General features: G+C 43.1%; 1 long non-coding RNA gene across 2 annotated transcripts in view; it reads left to right on the forward strand.

Moving 5' to 3' along the window:
- Positions 1–258: 258 nt before the first annotated feature.
- Positions 259–15,543, forward strand: part of LOC138730918 (uncharacterized) — a 42,650-nt gene continuing 27,365 nt past the window's right edge. The window contains exons 1-2 of one of the 2 annotated variants that reach the window (XR_011339112.1): positions 259–472; positions 923–1,002. This is a non-coding gene — a long non-coding RNA (uncharacterized lncRNA). Of the gene's footprint in view, positions 473–922; positions 1,003–14,601; positions 14,811–15,543 lie in introns of those variants that run through there. The other variant, XR_011339111.1, reaches the window with a different exon arrangement.

Genomic DNA, 15,543 nt, shown 5'->3' on the forward strand with positions numbered 1-15,543 from the left:
TCTTGTACTACATCCCAACCGAGTTGTAGGGAGGACGCCAGGATTCTGAGCGTGAGTCCGTCGTCCCCCCCTCCTCCCCAATATTTGGAATATATTTCTGTGGGTGTCGTTGTGGTTACATCACAGCGCGCGCCTTCCTCATCTCCATTCTTGTGCAAAATTCAAATAATTCCCCCCCTTCCCCGATAGCAGCTGTGCATGGGTTTTTAAGTCGGTCTTTAACGTTGCGAAAGGAACAATAAAATGAAAGGCAAAACCGGCATCTTAAAACTTGGCAAGTGAAAGCAGCTTGGACTGGCAGCCAAGAATCCTGCTGTGGTGCAAAAAGAATAGCATCCGCGAAGCCACCACAATCCGGGGTTTCGCTTCTTTTAACAATCGCATCGGCAGAGAGAAATAATTATTCCTTGTATCAGTGTTAAAAGAGTCAAAAAGCTTAAAATGCTTGCTTGGTGAACCTTCTCAAAAGCAGGTAACGATCCTCCTATTTGATTCTGTTTTCTCAAACTTTAATTGGATAAGAATCTAGATATAACTAATCAGTTTAAGAAGTTGGTGCGGGTTACTAACTAGCAGGGAATGCGTTTGCTGTTGCGTCTTCCACGTTGCTTTATTTTTCTTCATCGCTTTGGTGGTAATTGAGTTGGCAAGCTTCTTAAATGCTTGTGTTACCAGAAATGTTTTATTTCCACAGATTTAACTCCTTGCGTGGGGCAGGGCAGGGCTGAATTGAGGTGTGAGATGGAAAATAATCCTCATAAACAAGATTAAAAACTGGGATATCAGGAGGGGGGAGTAATTCCTCTCTTAGGACTTGGTCTGTTCCTTTCGCTTCTACAGCTGTAGCTTCTAGGAGTATAAAGGTAGAATCGATGTCTTGAAAATATGCCATGAAAATGTCCATAAATATTTTGTCTTCCAGAATATGTTTCTTGAAGAGTTGGGCCTAGCAAGATGGCAGCGTGCATTCAATAAGGTATCTCGTAAAATGCTGCTACGGAGGTAATGTGGTTTCTCATACCTTCTCCAGTCAGTATCTTCCCTTTCCTTATAGTTTCTTAAAATTATTTGAACTATGGAAATCTATTGATGCAGGTCTTTAAACCTAAGGTAGAGAGAGTGTCTGTGTGTGTGTGTCTATATATAAATATATCTATTTATAGGCCTAAATAGATTTAGGTTAAAACTGGGGGAAGGGGTAGGGGAAAAGAATGGGAATTATTTAGCAGTCGTGTTTCTTATTTGTCTTATTTTCATGGCAGAAGTACGAAATAGCTGCAAACAGCTTTTTATTCAGGCACACAATGCATTCCATAATGATCGATTTTCCTGAACAGGGCATTTATGCTTTGTGGTTTGCAAGAATACCACCCACAGACCAAAGCCAATGTTATGTCTTTGGAGACTTTTATTTCTACGTGTTTCCTTCTATACTCCTTTGGCTATAAATCTATAACGTTCCAGTCTTGGACTGGGTTAACACTAACAAAAATAACTTTTTTGGCTGTCCCAGGTTCTAGCACCAAAGCCTTCTTGATCCTGTGATCATTGACATGTAATAAAATCAATAGTGAAGCAAAATATGCTTCGTAAAAGGATATCACAAATATAAATAATGTGTTCCCTAATGTATAGATTGAAACTTTTTGTTTGTAATCTTAGCGTTCTAGACAAATGCAGTGGGAAGGGGATTGATTTGTTTGGCTCTCATGGATTTTCTGCCACTGTGCGTATGTTCATCAGGTTTTCAGAAGGTACAACAGCTGGATGATTAATCAATGTAGGGAAACGTTTCAAACCCCAGATCTTGTATAATTATGGCTCTCATTCAACCTCCCTGAATAGATTTGCTAGAAGTAAAATTCATCTTTAAAAAAAGCAGTGCTCGTTAAAAAAAAAAAAAAAAATCCATATCTTTCAAAAAACAAACCTGTATTTATTTGCTGCTGCCTTTATCAGTTCGCTGTCTCTGCAATTGTCCATGAGTTGGTTGCCCAAAATGTAGGAGGGGGAGGAGGCTGGTTCCTGGATAGCTTTAATTTACAGCGTGCAGGTGCCACTTGGTGAAATCTCCGTGCCACCGAGCTGCCTTTCCCCGGGGCTCCCAGGAACGACCGATCAGATTTAATAGTGGGGACCTGCCCGAGTGATTTATTTGGCAGGCATAGGTGCTTTTCTAGAGAGACCTAGTGCTGCTTTCTCTTCTGCTCTCTTTCCTTTTTTTAACAACTGAAGCTGTGGTGAGGGATCCTAACGCTCCTTCCCTTTTGTGTTGTAAAAGCCAATCAGGTGGCAAGGGAGGAGGAGGTGGTTGCCCTGAACTGCGACAGGGATGGGCTCTGGTGTAGGCAACTAAATAAAGGGGATATTTTCTGTGTGGGTCAACACCTAACAGCTGCCCTCGCAAGCACGTGGTGGGCTCTGAGAAGGTCTGGCTCAGTCCTGTCTCTGAGAAGAGCTGCGATAATTCAGTAATAAAGAGCAGTTGCTGATGTGAGTTGGGTGCCTGCAGCTTCCATTCAGCCCAGTCAGAATTGAGGACACATGTCCCATACCGCAAGGAGGTATGTACAGGCCACCCAAACGTTACAGCTTGGTTTCTTTCATGGACGTGAACTATCCCAGTGGTTAGGAAATGAGATTGTGAGCTTTCAAAGGGGAAGAAGAGTTTTAGAGGTAGGAAAACCTAGCAAAAACGTGACCTCTGCATCGTATAAGAACCTCAGTGAGATCACTACTTCTTTTCCTATCTCAAATGAAAAAAAAGAAGTATTTCTTTGCCTTGCAAGAGAGACATGCAAATCTGCTTACCTCCATATACATACATTAATGGAAAGAATATTAGGGTCAAAATGAATATACTCATAAAGAAAATACTCTGTTTTGTGCAATGTTGCATTATAGCTTGAGAGTGACACGTGTCGGATGGAAAAATTCCTTGCCATTGTAAGATGTACTGGTACATGCAGCAGCAACGTTACTGGCTCCTAATACTGTGCCCACCGGGCTCTGTTAAAAGGGTCGAAAGACAATTTGAATTTCAATCTTGGCCTCCCTGAAATAAATGAGCTTTGTAGTTGGAGGGCTGGGGTTATTTTTGGTAGGGTAACATTTGTTATATCCCGCTTGCGGTTGAGTTCCAAAGGAGTGCACAATACGTGTATTTGTGCATGATGTGACTCTGTTCTGTCTGCAGGACCACGTGCTCCCTGACCCATTGCCTTGACTGCTGCACAGTTATTGCAGGGTGAGAGCTCTCGGAATTCTGGGTGCTCCTAAATTGCATTTAGGCTCCAACATAAAAATAATCCTGAGTTTTCAAAGATGGGAAAGCCCTGCAGCTCCTGTTCTTGGTATGAATTCTGGGTGCTGTGAAAACTTTGAGAAAGCTGGACACTTTTAAGGTAGGTATTGGAGGATAAGTGTTAGGAATCTAAATTTAGAGGATCGATTTAGATAACCTTTGGACAGATGGTGAAAGTTTAACATCTCTGTCGCTGGATGGAACAGGAGTTTCTTGTAACCCAGCCCAAGCAGCAATTCCAATAAAGGAAAATTGCATGTTTTAATTGCCTACTTACCAGGCTGGAAAGGTTGAAGTGATTTATTTTAAGAACCTGCACAAGAAGTGGGGGAACTTTCTAAAAGCATCCAAGTAGCAGAATTCTTTTCCAAGTGTTGACTGTTTCATTTCATAGAGAATAACACCAGCTTGCATTAATGTAGCTTATCTTCTGAAGAAAGAGAAGAGACAGAAAGTGAAAATGTTGTGAGACTTTAAGTGACAATTAATCGTGCGGATTCTGTTCCCCAGTGCTCACAGCCAGACCACTTCTCAGCCCAACTCCCCACCAGTTGCCCACCCAATAAAATGTCATTAATTGGAAATGTTACGTGGGAAAGAAAACTTGGAAACTTCAGGGGAAGGAGGGGACGCTTCTTGCTTGCAGTGGCAAAACTTTGCTCCACGACTCTTTCTCAAGATTTATTAGAAAACTCCTAAAGAAGTTTTATATTTGTCTTTTTAGGACCAAATGCGGTGGGGCTGCAGAAAGCTGGGGCTGGGGGAGATTTCTGGGTTGTTCAGCGGAGTGAAAGGAATTTTTTTTCCCCTTTAAAAAGGGAATTAAAATAGAACTCCAGATCAGTAATGACTTCTCTGAAAGTTAAAACAACTCTTATGCAGTTGTTTTTTCTGTTTTAAGCAGGCTGCCAGAGTGGAAACAGGACAACTTGGAGTGGGGTGGGGGTATGCGTGTGTGCTGCAGCTCTGTCTACATATAAAATCTTTGCTGTTGGATGATTTGCTCCACTGCGAGCGAGATATACCTCCAGCGTTGGCTGTTAACCGCCCAGGACTGTGTAATCATCAGGAATTCTGTCCAGCAAAGGGCTGCCCAGAAACACAGAGCTGCTTTATTTTGTTTATTTTAAAAATCTGTTTTATTTTGCTGATCTTTTTTCAAGGGTTTCATGGGAGCAAAGGGAACTCTAGCTCAGAGCTAATGTTAGAGCAAAGTCAATACGCGAATCTCCCCCTCCCTAAAGGAGGGGCTTCAGTTTTTTAAGGTGCTGTGGAGAATGAAAGCTGGTATTTACTAACAGCTCTGAAATTTCGTTTGCAGAGATGGTTTTCCTCTTTCATTACAAAATCAAAAATCTCAACCCTAGCAAATTACAGAAGAGATTCCTGCCTGTTGCCACAAACCCGTAGATCCGAACTTGTGGTTATATTCCACACAAGCTTGTATCTATAGGTATGTGTCTGTCTGGCAAGTGCGCGGTGTTGGGTTTATGCTTTTCGACTGACAATGTTCAACTTTGCTGCTCGTATCTTTCTTCTAATGCCCTCTTCCCTCCTCCTGTCTTTTGTTTCCAGATATATAAAATTAGAGCTGTAAATATTGTTCCGCAATTATCGTATCAGCTTTCGGCTTTGGTTACTGTTCAAATACGCTCCTTGCAAACCAGCCGCTCTGTTGTGCTCGAGTAAAATGGGACGGGGGAGTTGTTTGACATCAGACTGGAGAAATTAAATCTCAGACACGTTATGCATTGGTCTGGCTGTGGGGACGTGGTAGGGACTGTTCTTAGGCTGTTTAATTTGGAGGTTGTTGGGAAGCAGATAAAATTCTGTTTATGAAGTAATGTGGATCCGTTTTTTTGCAGCTCTGTAACAGGGGAGAGGATCAACCCTCCACCTCCTATTGTCTCTCAAAAATTAGCTTATTGTAGAATCCCATTCCTCCCTATTTCATGGTATTATGTTTTTTTAAAACGGTATTTAAGGGAAAATAATCATGTTGTAAACTCCAAAGAACTGGTAGGGCTGGAAAAAAAACCTCCTACCATGTAAGAAGGCAGCAGAAAACCTGCTATGGAAAAGAAACTTTTTTGAGTTGTGAAAGTGGAACAATTCTTTTTGAAGCAGTCATTTTTTTAAAAAACCCAATATACACATTCTATATGAAAATAATTAGACTGTAAGCTCAAAATAAAGTCTGACTCTTTCTTTCCAGCAGCTTTCAGTGTTAATTCTACCAAAGATTTGGTCTGCGTTTCCACTTTTAAATGTCTCTGCTTTTGAACTTGGCTGGTTTGACGCATGCTGCTGCAGTCCAAAAAAAGGACTTTTTCTTCCTTGCTGAATTTCCAAGGTTTTCTATGTGTTTTCTATTTACTATAGAAGCATAAACCAATGTCAAAGAAGGCTTCTGCTAATAAAATTTCAGTCTAACTACTCTTCTTTCTCCCTGTGAGTTGAAACTAGCTTTTAAAAGAGGAAACAAACCACACAGTTTGGTGTTCTCTGTCACCATAAATTTGGGTGCAGGAACTGGTGGTCAATATTCCCCTCCCGTGAGTCTAGGAAATGAAGGTATAAAGGTTACCCTGTGATAGCTCCGTGGCTTCTAGGAGAACCTTTGCTGTCTCTGTAGTGCCACACAGGTGGTTTTCAGGTCTGCGCTTACTTTTGCCATAGTGGAGAATGAATGCTGGGCACCACCATTCTGGTCCCAGCTACATAAATGTGAAAAGTCTTTGATGTGTGTCCATAAGGAACATGTTGGCTCTTCAAAACCAGACGGAGGTGTCTGAGGAGAGGGGATGATAAATATCTTTCAGGTGAGGGTGCTGCAAGATTGTGGGAGACTACCCAGAGCAGGGATCTTGAGTCAAGATGTCCTTAGGGATGTGGTGCTGGTTCCTTCCTCTGCTTTTGCCTTTGCTGGTGGACATTGGTTTGTCCGTAGTGGGATGAGTGGCTCATCCTGGGCTATGATGGAAGTAGGATACGTTTTTGTCTAGTTGTGACAGCAAAAATTCATAGAATCATAGAATAACCAGGTTGGAAGAGACCTACTGGATCATCGAGTCCAACCATTCCTATCTAACACTAAACCATGTCCCTTAGCACCTCATCCACCCGTGCCTTAAACACCTCCAGGGAAGGTGACTCAACCCCCTCCCTGGGCAGCCTGTTCCAGTGCCCAGTGACCCTTTCTGTGAAAAATTTTTTTAGAAGGGCTGTTAATGTTCTGTGGTTTTTTTGTTTGTTTTTAAATGCTATGGATTTTCACTGCGTTAGATTCCTATGTTTTTGGCTATAGAAGAAGTATTGGCTCATTTAACCTAACCCCCAAAGAGAAACGAGCTGCCCAAACCCAGCTCCCAATATTATCTCTTCCTGCATGGTGGTCTCTTCTCTGTGAAACCATTTGGAGACATCAGGCTTCTGGCAGAATGTGCCAAGAAAAGCCTGGAATGTGTCACGGGTGTTTCCAGAGGCTGGCACTTCAGGTGCTGTTGCTTTGGGAGCTCCAGAAGCCCGTGGCGGGGGGAATTGGGCAGATGTGCTGCAAAACGAGATCCCGCAGTTGGGTCTGAAAGCATATTTTTGGATTAGAAAATCAATATTTGAATCAAAGAGGAGGCAAGAGGAAACAGATTTTTTGTTAAAGTATTTCAGTGTATCTTCTCACTGACTGTGCTGGGACCTGCTCATCGATATCCAACTTTATTTTTCCCTTTGGTGAGAGACTTGATCCAAACACGGTTGGATGCTTAGAAAGCTTTAGAAATGCACCATCAGGAATGGGGCTGAGATGCAGTCCCCGTGCTGCTGTGAGGAGAACCATCTCACTGTATCCTGAAGCTGGGCATGTTTTCTGGTTGCTTCTGGTTTTCTGGTGCTTGGCAAAGAACAAGGATAGCTGTGCCACTGCGTGGGCATGCATCAGCTCAGCCTGACATGAGCTTGGAGACGCTGTGGCCTCTGCTTTATGGGACAGGGTAGACGTGCCCGAGGAAGCCTCTCGAACGCTGGTGTCTTCTGCAGCAAGAGGTGCAGCAGAGAGGATGCCGACGGCACAGGTAGAGTCAGTGCTTCTGTCGGCGATACCAGCGTAGCTTCTCGTAGCCATGGTTTCTGCCACGATGCTACGTGTCGTTTGGGTATCGAAGTGTTCTTTCGCTGTACCTGTTTGCTTGATGTTGCTAAGGCAGCACTGGGAGCCAAAGTTAGTACTTGGGATGGCCTGGCTCCAACTCCTGCCTTCCTGCCACTAGCTCGGTGCCTTTCCCCTCCCCTCCTCCTCCTCTTATGTTGTACTAAATGTTAAAATTGTTAAACTACCCCCTGTTCTTCTTAACTACAGCCTCCAAAATCCTCCCCCACCCCTTTGTTTTTCAGCCTTTTGAAAAGCCTTTTTGTTATTGTGTTTTCAGCCTTAATTTGTATTTCTTTTCTGTTGGTTGGATTTCACTGCACTTCATTAAGTTTCTGAGTGAAACTGGAGTCTGGACAAAATGATGTGAAGAGCCCTGAAATGTGTCTTCCCTTTGGGATGGAAGAAACTAATTGGAAGCTGTGGAGCTTCTACCTGTATGTTTCTTATGAATTTTTCTTCCTCGCTTTGTTGATAAGGAGCTTACGTTTATGCAGCAGCTTTGATCCCAGTGCCATACAGTGTGCTGAGAGATCTCTTCATCTGTCACTGAGGCACAGACTCACTGCAAAATTACTAAGGGCAGGAAAGTACTGAATGCTTCACCCAGTTTGATGTTGCAGGGGAACTTAAAGAAATACATGACGATTACTGAAGCTGGAAACAAACCGGAGCACCTGTACGTAGAAAGTACCAGGGAGACCTTGGGGATATTAAAAAGTCCCAATATCCTCTTCAAAAATTGGTATCTTAATTAATGCAGCTCCTTTCTCCAGCAATAGGCAGAGTCATCGCTGTGGTGCCTCCCAAGAGAAAAAAAAATGCTTCCTGTGGAGCTACGTGGCTCTATCTGCATCTGGGGAGGCTTTACGATTGTGTTTCGTTTGGCCTGAGTTACGGTTTAAACCAGAAGCAGAGTTCTTGTCTGAAGAAGCAAACCAAAGCCTTTCCAAAGCAAACTCTCTTTTTTTTTTTTTTTCCCCAGATTTGGTAAATCATGTCTCTCTCCCTCAAAATAACAAGACCATTTCTTATTTCTGGTACATCTTTCACGGAAAGCACCTGTAAGGTCCCTTGCAAACAAGTCCGTTGCTCGATATCCATCCTTATGGGTATGGATATCATCACATTTGTGTGCTCCCTGTTTTCCCAGTCCTGTCTGGTGTGGAGCACAGAGAGCCCTTGTCAGCAGAGGAGCACACAATAGCATTTGGGTAATTAGAATAACCATATGCAGTGGCAAATGGGATTCATGAGGAGCAGAATGTAATTGTGTACCCTGGACTTTGAACCATATCCAAATTCTCTTATTCAGATAATCAAATCTGGTTAAACTCTTAAAAGGCAGATAAATAACTAATTCAGTACTCTGATGTGGTTTGGTTTTTTTTCTTTGTTTATCTGATTTTAATCAGTAAGGGAGAAAATAAGGAGAGGATGTTCTTGGGGAGGAATCCAAGACTAAGTACGACACCTGCCCTTGAGCCAGGAAGGCTCCATAACTTAGGAGCATTACGTAAGCATTGGCCAGAGCGATCTGAAGGAGGACAGGAGATGTGCTCCAGCCAAACTGTGGAGCCTTTGGTTGTAGATGTGCAGTATCATGATGCGACACAGCCTCTCCGTGCCACCTTGGAAGTGGCACCAAGTTTTAGTACAGCTTCCTAGCAGTCACCTATGAGTTCCTTTACTTTCCTGTGTGGATATGAAGCCAGCATGGGCTCTGGGTCTTATCCTGCTGTGCAGAGTATCAAATGAGGGTGTTCAACCTGGGCTTGGCTCGCTGAGCTTCACACCAAAAAAAAGGTGTTACGGTTTTAAACTGAAAGAAGGGAGATTGAGATGAGATCTTAGGAAAAAATGTTTTGCTGTGAGGGTAGGGAGGTCCTGGCCCAGGTTGCCCAGAGCAGTGGTGGCTGCCCCATCCCTGGAGGGGTTCAAGGCCAGGTTGGATGGGGCTTGGAGCCCCTGATCCAGTGGGAGGTGTCCCTGCCTATGGCAGGGGTGGTGGAACAGGAATTAGATGATCTTTGAGGTCCCTTCCAACCCAAGCCATCCTGTGAAATCATAGGGCACTGCTTGATCACAGAGCAGGCCCAGGATAAGTTAAAAAAATTAGGTTTTGGGGTCATTTGAAGTCATAAACCTTGCATCCCTTGCTAGCTTGTGGTATCTTACGCCCCAGCATCCCTGATCCACCCGTAAAGCCGGCAGAGAGCGTCTCTGTCATGTGTTGTCTAACCCAGAGCTGCTGCTGCGTCCCAGCTGCTGACAAGAAGCTACATATGGTTCAGGAGCAAGAGCATTGCTACCCTTCCCCTAGAAAGTACCAACTATTGAAATGTAATATTGAGCAAATCTTCAGATTGCTGTAACTCTTGCTAAAAGCTGGGGCAGAGACCATTTTTGTTATGTGTTGAAAAAATTTGGATAGGTTTCAGAGTATTTCCATGCTTTGGATTCCAGCTGAGCCCAGATGAGACTTCTTTCCTGATTTTGCAGACTCTTGAAGTTCCAGCCATGCTTAGCGTGCCTGCCAGACTTCTAGGAGAACCCTCTGAGCTAGAGTAAACCTTTGAACCTCTTGAGGTTCCCCATCGCAACCAAGTTCTAGTAACAGAGTTTTATCACATAGAACTGAATGGGTGAGATGACCAGTAGTTTCCAGTAGTCAGAGATGACCAGTAGATGACCAGTAGTCAGCGTTTCCATTGTAAAATCTCTTCTTTCTGAGGTTTATGAAAGTCAGCTGTAAAAAAGATCACTCCAGGCTGAAATTTAGCAAACAAGATTTCAGACCTCAAACTGGAACAATATCATTTGCGGGTTTGGGTAGTTATTTTTTTCTCAATGACTTAAGGAAATATGTTTTCTTCATGAGTATTTTCTGCTTTCCACCCCCTCTTTGGCTGGCCCTGCAATAGCTTGCCTGAGATCTGAAAGTGAAGGTGGGTTCTTTCTTCTCCTATATCATTCACAGCCATAAAGATTCAGAGCCAAATCTCAGCTGATGATTTTGTTGAAGGTAGTATCAAAATAGAATTCAGCCTTCTTGAACACATTTAGCCTAGATTTCCATTGCTGGTAACCTTATTCATATCTGTAAAGGCAGTAGGAGTGGTCTGCATTGAAGCGTGCTTTAAAAGAGTAGAATATTCCAGCTATTCCATCCTCAAAAATCAGTTCTAGATTTAAATTCTCCCCTTGTTCTTGGGGAAATCAAATGTAATATTCAGGTTCATGTAGCGTAGAGTACTGGAAGCAGGTTTCTGAATATTTCTCTCAGCTGAGATCCATGAAGAGAACAGGCAGGAAGATGAATGATGTTTCCTGGTCCAGACTAAGGCTTGCACCTTGATCTAACATCTTCAGAGGTTAACTTTAGAGATAGAAACCCTCGAACTGTCTGGGAAGAACTGTGACAATGGTATTTCCTCTCCATTTGAAAATAAATATTCCTTGCACACGACTCGTCTTCCCTGTAGTAAGGCAGCAGCCTTTTCCATTTTCACTTCAGCCGCTCGATTTCAGAAATCAGAGGGTTGCAGTAAGTAAAAGGGCACAGTTATTTGATTAGGCTGTTGCTTTTAAAATACAGCTAGCTGGGCTGGGACAGAGATTTCCTTTTGTCCACAGAAGTGTGAAATCATTTCTGTGACTCTGAAAAAGCAAGAGGCCTCAAAGGGTTCACAAACAATAGGCACTCGGGCACATGAACTTCTGCAGGGATGCAGCTCGACATGGAATGCGGGTCTCCCTATCACAATATTTAATAGGAAATTCTATGACATCAATACGTATCATAATTGAACATTGTCATTAGATTACATATTTACCCTAATTACATAATTAAGTATGATTGTGCTAATTGGGTGAGGACATAATTGACAAAAATCACTAGAAAACAAACATGGAGATTGATGTCACCAAAAGAAAGTGTCTTAATAGACACGAGCGCTGTGGGTCTCTCTCTCTCCTCCCAGAAGAAGAATACTTGTAGTACACAGTAACCGAAGAGCCAGGCATTGATCAATGTGAAGATGCAGAAGTGATGGTAACAAAATAACTTCTGGTTTAATATTTGATCTTGTTTCCTTAACTCAATACTTCATTTCAGTCGTAGCAGCAGATATTCTATTTGATGACACGACTAGATGTGTAACGCTAATATATCTGCTTGAGATTGTGCCTCCTCTGGGATGCAAATACATTTTCATCTGTCCAGGCTTCATCTGAGCTTAAAGTGATGGGAACAAAATACCTGTAATTCTGAAGCCAAGCTCTTATAAATGGGTAGAAGTTGCTGGGATGATCGCAGCAGGCTGTGAAGGTGTCTCACAATTGGCCAGAGGGTGGGTTAGGTATCACACCCTGGGACAGAAAGTGCTTTAGGATTTGGAAAACACTTTATCTTGACATGTCTTGTTGTATTGCTCTGTAAAGTGAATATAGGTTGCATACAAGTGTACCTAAAAACTTGTTTATTACCGTCACGTTTGTGCAGAGATGTTGGCACATGTGGGAACCTGGATGAGGATATCTTCTCAGTGAGGACCTCCTCCTGGCGGTTCGTTCTCGGATGCTGCCGTGGCACCTTGGAGCAGGTCTTGGTACTTGCAGTAGAAGCACGTGTGCCAAGCGGGGCGCAGCTCCCTGGCTCAATATAGTGATGGAGGAGGGAGCGAGAAGGCTCTGAATAAGTGCCAGCATGGAGCTGACAGCTCAAGGATTTGTAAATGTGGCGATGAAGAGGAAGTTGAAGTTGCGATGGAAGAGCAGCAAGGCGAGGTGGAGAGTCAGGAACGAAACAGACACAGTGGCATTTGCCAACCTGAGAAAAGTTTGGATTATTTAGGCTCAAGTTGAGAGTAAGGGAATTTTTCATAAGGAGTTTTCTATTGAAATATATTAACGAAGGGACCTTTACTGAGCTGAGGAGACAAATGAAACAAAACACTTTTTCTCCACCTTCTGTTTTAAAGCAAACTATTGGAGAGGTTTTTGCTCAGCTCTGCTGATAACTACCTGGTTTGCAAGGTGTGCCTGTGTTACTCTTAATGCAATGGTAATATTAACAGTATTTTCCTTAGCTGATTAAACTGATCAGATATAGAATCATAGAACAGTTTGGCTTGGAAGGGACCTTAAAGATCATCCAGTTCCACCCCACTGCTGTGGGATATAATTAATCATTGTTTAAGTGTAATGAGTATCTAACATTCCCAACAAAATTGAGGTGCAGGAAAATACGTGCAAGAATAAGTTGTAGAAAAAAATGAGTAGCCCAGCCATGTGATACTGAAATGGTTTATTTTATAGCTGCAGAATACGAAATAAGACGTTTTCGAAAATCCAGGTTTCCTGTGTCACATAGAACTTGAGTGGGATTTGAGATCTTCCATCATCCTAAAGGAGCACACAGGTTCATTGGCTTCCACAGAGCTACATTCGAACTATCACTGGGTTTCATGTCAGAGCACAGATGCTCGGTACAGAAAAACGGTGATGTTGCATCGAGGAACTGGGATGGTTTCAGGATGTTTTTAGACAGTAATAAAGCTCCTGGTCAGGGTATGGGCGAGAGAGCCACGGTTTCCTCATCCATATTTCTGCTTACATCACTGGTCTAACTAATAAAATGGTTAACAGTGACTCCACTGTTAGGGCACTGTGCTGTTCACTAAAATAACATGTTGTATTTCCACAGAACCTATCAGGTCAAAGTAAACTTTACAGACTATGAAGTCATTAGAAATTCCACTGATGGTATCAACATCGTGTACCTTTAAAAAAACCTTGCAGAAAGATTGTTTTTTCAAATAGCTGAATTCTGAAGAGAGGTGTTATTTCTTACTTTCCTCCTTTAGTTGTAGTCAGGCTTTGAATGTAAAGGTAGGGTGCTGGATTTTATTATTATCAGAAATTCTTCTTTATCCCAAGAGAATAGAAACAACCAAGATGCCATCAATTCAGCACAGCTCAGCATTCATTCATAGGGTTTGATTCCCTTGTAATCCCCTTCCAGCACAGAGCTGCTGTGCCTGAGGATACGTTCACCTGAGAGGCAGGATCTCTGGACTGATTCAGTCCATGGTCTGCACGAGCATATTTTAAGATGCTAATCCCTGTTTGTAAGCCATAATAGGCAGTGTACTGCTTTAAGTAATACCTTGGTGGGTAATGGGAGTGAGTCACAATGATAACATCCTGGTTGTTCGACTGTGAGCTACTACAAGTTAAAAATGCAATGTGTTCCTTGTTAAGGGAACACGGTCTTATTCTGCCTGCTGAGAGAAGCTCCGTGCTGCATTCCTGAACTCATCAATCTGAGCAAAGGATTGATGCAGGGGCAAAATATACTTAGAACTTTCTACGTTTTTTGTAGTTCTTCTCCTAATCCCACTTTTGCAGTCACAGAATCATGGACTGGTTTGGGTTGGAAGGGATCTCAAAGCCTACCACCCTCCCACGGGATCAGGGGCTCCAAGCCCCATCCAGCCTGGCCTTGAACCCCTCCAGGGATGGGGCAGCCACCACTGCTCTGGGCAACCTGGGCCAGGGCCTCCCCACCCTCACAAGAAAACATTTCTTCCTAAGATCTCATCTCAGTCTCCCATCTTGCAGCTGAAAACCATACCCGCTTGTCCTATCCCTGCCCTCCCTGGTCATGAGCCCCTCACCAGCCTTTCTGTATTCCCCTTTAATTACTGAAAGGCTGATATAAGGTCTCATTCTTCAAAGATCATCCTTTAACCATTCAGGAGCCAAGGTGCATGTTCCAAGGGCAGTGTCGTATGCGTTCAAAAAGGAAAAGACATGTTAGGGCAAATTTCATCCTAAACCTTCTTTAAGTGCTTTATAAAATGTGTGTGTGTATTCTGTGCTGCAGACTGGATGCATCTGCTGTGGATGGGGGGAAAGTATTTCTTTAGCCAGGGACAAAGTTCCTTTTTCTGTGAAAAGTGCCGTGATCTCACCTATATCCAGCAGTATAAACTATGGGTTACTGTCTCTTATCTATTAACATATGCAGTGTGTGGAGCTGCATTTGGTTTTGGTATCTTTTACACCAGTACAACTTTTATTACTTCCAAATCAGAGCACTGAGAATGTTGAGGACTTTTTTTTTTTTTTTAACTGAAAACCCTAACATTCCGTTGGCTGGGAAGTGGTGGGTAGCTTCCAGCATTTTTGACTGCATGCATCCAGGTTGAGGTAGTAGGTTGTATAGTTTAGAATTACACCAAGGGAGATAACTGTACAACCTCCTAGCTTTCCTTGGGTCTTGCACAGAACGGCGTGATGAGTGACCACAATTCCTCAGCAATGTTTGCTCTGGACACGTGGAAGAGGTAAGAGCAGGTAAGGTGAGCTAGAAAACCTATTCTTTCCTTCTGTGTCGTTAGAAATTCAGAAATGTTCATTCTCTCAGCGTTTTTCACTTGTTGGTGCTATATTATTGAGCGTTCAGCACGTTCAGTGGACTGGTAATGCTTGTCTTCCTTTAATAGCATTCGAGCAGCGCAATGTGTAACATTCCTAAAAAGCACCATGGCAACATATCAGTGTTATTGCCTTCGCGGTCACCATCAGAAGTCTCCAAAGGTAACATGAAAAAGCATTCTGTCCGTGTCTGTAATTGAGAAGTGAAGAAGGTTTCCCTCTCCGTTTGTCTTTGACTGGTTTGGTTACTTCTACACTAGGAGTTAAAGCAGGCTGTGCCCAGTTGCAGTGTGAGACCTGGCACGCTCGTTGTCTCTCAGGAAGCGTAGGAGGCTGGTGCTGATGCTTCCAGATAAATGCTGGAAGGGGTTTTGTGAAAGTACCTAAATCTACACAGTCTTCAGGGGAGCTGTTCTTAAGGAGTATCCATTAGAGATTGCTGTGGGTGAAAACAGGGATGGGTAAGGGGTGTTTTCCTAGGCTTGTACAGTTACGTCGGGTGTTTCAAGGGCTGATGCTTCTGGATGCATCCAGTAGAGGTGATTTGCTTCTTCCATACAGCACTTTGGGTTAAGGAGCTGTAGAGACACCCCAAGTTTTGCAGAGGAGCTATGTGGAGAATGGGGATATAATGAGCCAGCATTTCTGGGCA

The sequence above is a fragment of the Phaenicophaeus curvirostris genome, chromosome 25, assembly GCF_032191515.1.
Source record: "Phaenicophaeus curvirostris isolate KB17595 chromosome 25, BPBGC_Pcur_1.0, whole genome shotgun sequence".
In the NCBI taxonomy this organism is placed as follows: domain Eukaryota; kingdom Metazoa; phylum Chordata; class Aves; order Cuculiformes; family Cuculidae; genus Phaenicophaeus; species Phaenicophaeus curvirostris.